The sequence below is a fragment of the Suricata suricatta genome, chromosome 3 (assembly GCF_006229205.1).
Source record: "Suricata suricatta isolate VVHF042 chromosome 3, meerkat_22Aug2017_6uvM2_HiC, whole genome shotgun sequence".
NCBI classification, from domain to species: domain Eukaryota; kingdom Metazoa; phylum Chordata; class Mammalia; order Carnivora; family Herpestidae; genus Suricata; species Suricata suricatta.
This window is the reverse complement of record NC_043702.1, coordinates 146,464,320-146,469,258: the sequence shown is the minus strand read 5'-3', so window position 1 is coordinate 146,469,258 and position 4,939 is coordinate 146,464,320.

Here is a 4,939-nt window from a genome sequence, read left to right as displayed (position 1 = left end):
AGACAGACTCTGAAGCAGGCTCCATGCTCTGAGCTGTGAGCCCAGAGTCCAAGGCGGGCTCGAACTCACGAACCCGCGAGATCATGACCCGAGCCGAAGTTGGAGGCTTCCCCCACTGAGCCACCAGGGGCCCCTGGTTAGTAATTCTTCAAATGTGTAAATAAGAGTCGCACTTAAAAACAGCAGTGCGGCCGGGACAGTGTACCTACTGGATTTCTGCAGCACGACAGCGATTCTTCCGGGCAACAGCGTGTCAGATCGGCATCTGCTCCTTTTCGGTTTTCCTTTTGCAAGAGCTCGCCCCCCAGGGGGAGCCAAGCCTCCCTGCGGGGCCGGCGGGCGCCGGGGACCCTGCAGCGGGGAGAGCGCGTGGCTTCGCGGCCCGGAACCGCGCCACCGAGGGGTTTCATCGAACATTAATTGTTCTAACCTCTAGTGGTTTAAGCGGTTTTATTGGCAGGAAGACGCAGGCAGCAGCGCGCAGGGGGCCGAGGCTTCGGATTGCGCTCCCAAGGGAAACAATGGGCTGGAATTTGAGAAAACAAACCCAAGATGTTAATTAGCCGCTGAGGCACTCGGGGCACTTTGCAAATATTCACATAGCCTACTTGTAAACTCCCCAGGGCCGGGACTTCGTTATTTGTTTGGTACATTGTTTTTATTTATAACGCATCGTGGTGTCATTTCGAGTATTAATTTCTCTAGGAAGTGTTTGAGGAAAAGGGTAATCAATAGAAAGGAAATTCTTTTGCCATCATCTCACTGTGTTCTTTTCTTCTGCCTTTTGCAGTCTTTCATGGGCTCTCCAAGAAAACCATCTATTTTAAAGAGGAACAAGGTTGATCCACTGTAAGTGATAAGAAAAATGGCAAGAGACCAACCGAGGGAAGCTGTGATGGGCTGAGTGGTTATTGTGTCCTAGGCTCCGCGTTCTTTATCTTCAGTTTAATCCTTTCCACTCCCTGGGGAGGTGGGTGGTGTTCTCACCGCGTCGCGGGTGAGGAAGTGGCTTTCCCGGCTGGCTGACTGCGGAGGGCGTTCGGACTCGGTCTCTCTGGCCCGGGCCTGGGCTCTGCTCCCAGCACAGCCTGGGGGGAGCTGTGGCCGCAGGTGCCCTGAAGCATGGATTCCCACCCAGCACCGCGCTTCCGCAGCCCGCCTTTGAAACCTTGGGCAGCAGCGTGACTTTGACCAGATTATTTCTCCCCGCTCAGTTTCAGTTTAGACCTGGCTCCTGGGTTGGCTGGAAGACTTGAAGCAGCTCACCCAGAGCCAGGCAGGACTGGGGGCTCAGGGAGCCTAAGGGATGCATAAAGCAGGACTTCTTTTTCTCTCAGTGGGTGGTGAGTCTGCTGTGAAAACTGTAGTAAACACGTAGTCGAATTTAGTAGCTGAGTTTGGATCAGAAAAAGGTTCAAATCCTAGCTCTGCCCTGCTGGTTCTGTGACTCCGGGTCAGTTAATTAACTGCAATATGCTTCAGTTTCCTCCTAGGTAAAATGGAAGTAATAGGATGGTTATGAGAATGAAGAGGTGGTGCTTGGGCAGCACTTTACATGGAGGCGTATACAGAGCCCGTGGTGAGGGCAAGTAATTGTCTAGTATTAGTATTTCCTGCAGACCCCAAAATGGAGCATTTTCTCTTCCTGATTCATATGCTAGTGGTTCCAGAAGTGAACTGTTGGGTTTCTGTCTTACTATTCTGCTGTTCGCACCCTGATTTCTTTTCCTATAGTATTTGCTTTTACTTAGGCATTGACACTCTTTCACGTTTTTTGCTTACTGGATCGCAGATATTGTTCTATAGTGTCCTTTTGTCTCCTTTTTTTTTTTTTTTTTTTGACCGAGGGACACCCTGGACTGCTGACTCCCATTGCCTTCATCTCACTATTATAGTAGGCTAGATGCTCTGGGTGTGTATGGGTGGGGGGTGCGTGGGAGATGCAGGATCTAGACCCAGAAAGAAGCTCTGCTTGTCCTCAAGGAATTCCAAAAGAAAGATGGAAAGACAAGGAATAAGTTATGAGAAATCCAAGGCAGAGTGAAGGGAGTGCCGGCGAGGAGCTGGCCAGGTGAGCTGGTCTAGGAGGTATCAGGAATGTGGTAGGACCTGGGCTGACTAGAATTCCTGGAAGTGTGGATTGGAGACAGGGAGAAGGGACAGCAGCCTGAGCAAAACCGCGGAGCCAGGACAGCAAAAGGAAGGCTTGCGAAGCATGTTTTCCTTTCAGAGATGGTTGAAAGCATAATGTTGAGGAACAGTAATGGACGGGGCCAGGTCCCATGCTAGGTGAAGGTGGGATGGGGGGGCGGTGCGCAGAGTGACCATGGAGAGGCCAAGATTTCCCAGGGTCAGATTGATGAGGGTGAAGAGCAGTTTTATTAATGTTTTGGTAACATACCAGAGGTGAAAGGTGAGGAGAGATGGTGGCTTCTTGGGCTCTGAGTGGGGACTGAAGTTTCAAAGCCCACCCTCCCCCCCACCCCTTTTCCCCTCAGCCTGCTGGGATGCTACCGGTCCTTGGGGCAGGGGGGAGATAAAGGGATGGAGCAAGGAGAAAGTGAAGAGGGACTTGCATTTTCATTGCTTCTGGGCTTCCGGGGAGCTGGAACCTTCATAGAAACTGCATTAGACAATGTGTCCAGGTTCTAAAGTGAACTCATAAAGCCCATTTAATCCACAATGTTTCACATCGTATCACAGGACATAAAGCCTAGTAATCCGCAGTGTGTCATAGCATACCACAGTACAATGGTATGAATTACTAAGACCATGTCTCAGAATTTCACATCTGTGGGAAAATTCATTGCAAATTCCAAGTACCCGGCTAGGAACCTGATGGTCAGCTGGGAGTTCTCTGATATGAAATGGTAACCCTCTGAGCCTAGGGAATGTTAACCTGGAGAAACACCTGTTCTGTTGCAGATGTCATTTGGGTTGGCAAGTGAGAAAAGAAATTTCTTTTCAGTAGCTTGTTTTTTTTTTTTAAGGTTTAGAATTTAAAAGACACAATGAATGTTATTCTTCTGTTACATTTGCAGATAATGAATTTTTATCCTGCTGTCTGAAGAGAGAATATACCTCGTGGGCAGCATTTGCTGTCAATGGCTGTTGTTGTTCATCGGCCTTTTAAACTGGTCCAGGGACTGTTTTCCCCGTCCTGGGGTTCTAGAATCAATACCTCGCGTGATTAAGAGAGGCCACTCTTAGGTATTTTCTTAGATGAAAACCACAGAAAGCTCAACCATGGGGTATTTTAAAAGCAAATCCTTTTAAAATAGATAGGATGTATTCTTTTTTTTAAAGTGTGTTTATTTATTTTGAGAGAGAGAGAGCATGTGAATAGTAGAGGGACAGAGAGAGAGAGAGAGAGAGAGAGAGGGAGAGAGGGAGAATCCCAAGCAGGCTTTGCACTGTCAGTGCATAGCCTGATGTGGGGCTCGAACCCACAAACCATGAGATCATGACCTGAGCCGAAGTCAGACACTTAACTGACTGAACCACCCAGGTGCCCCAGGACATATTATTTCTCACATTATGGTCATCTTTGTGGTTGTCATTATAATGAACAGTAACATCACACCTGACATTTATTAAACACTCACTGTGTGCCCACAACAGTCTTTGAGATCCTCTACCTTAAAGCATCTATTTTTTACAACAAAAACTAGTTTCTGCCTAACAATGCCTGGGAGAACTGCATTCACCATTATCCAAGATTTTTTTTGTCAGTCAACAAACACAGAGCACCCTTCATGTACCAAATACTGTGCTAGACCCTGAGGAATCAGTTTGGATTAAAATGAATGCCTGTTGGCCTAGAACTTAAAGTTGGAAACGTATGTAATTAAGCTAATAATTACGTAGATCATTCCAAGTACACCAAGTGCTATGCTGGGCTAGTGTAGAGTACAGAAGCCTGTGGTAGGGGATCTGTTCCTAGGGGAGGGTGGTCATGGAGAGCTCTTACACACCAGGGGCACAAGGCAAAGAAGCCGAGTGAAGGCGTGTTAAAGCAGGTGAAAAAGAGAGCAGGCTCCCAGAGGGAGTAGGGTATGTGGAGGTTGGGGGGTGGATGAGAGCACGGTGTTTGAGGAACTAAGATGAGTCAGATGCAGTGGGAGGTGAGAAATTGACCGCGAAGCTGCCGAAGAAGAGGCCGGAGAGATGACAGGAGTCGGATCGTTCTGGGGCTTGGAGGCTCCCCTAAGGAGCTGGATCTCGGGGACGTGAGGAAGTCATTAAAAACTTTGGAGCTGAGAATAATCCGATCTGTATTGTATGATCAGATCTATACTGTAAAAATGGTCACCTTGACAGTGGAGAGTGGATTGAGGAACCAAGAATAGAGGGGACGAGGTAGGTGTGTCCGGGTGAGACAGAAGAGGGTCTGGACTGGGGAGGTGAAATCGGGATCAGGAGGAACTAAGATTCACCATGTAGCAATGTTACACTGATTCTGAAATGCATACATGTCATATTTTCATCTCTGAAATTGTAATAAGGCTCAGATTTAGCAATAGTTCCCCCCCTTAGAGGTGCACAAGACAAGGGTACATCCAGGGATCAATGGCCTCTTACGTTAGATGAAATATGGCGTGCAGGAGGTAACGCTTACAGGGCCTGGTGGAGTCATGGGGCTCGAGGGGCCAGGGGTACATACTGAGCAGGCAGTTGAATGGTGGGGTTGCAATTCCAGCAGGAAAAAAACATTATGGGAACAGTTTTATTCTTCAGATTTTTTATTTTTAATTTGGCAAAGTCCAAACTAGAACAGCCACTGGTTAATATATACCAGCAGTTGAGTTGCTCATTTTAAAGATTGTGAAGTAGGATATCTAGGTTTTAATTGTTGATTTTAAATTGTTTTTGTTGGAATACCCGGGTGGCTCAGTCTGTTAAGCCTCCAACTCTTGGTTTTGGCTCAGGTCATGGGTTC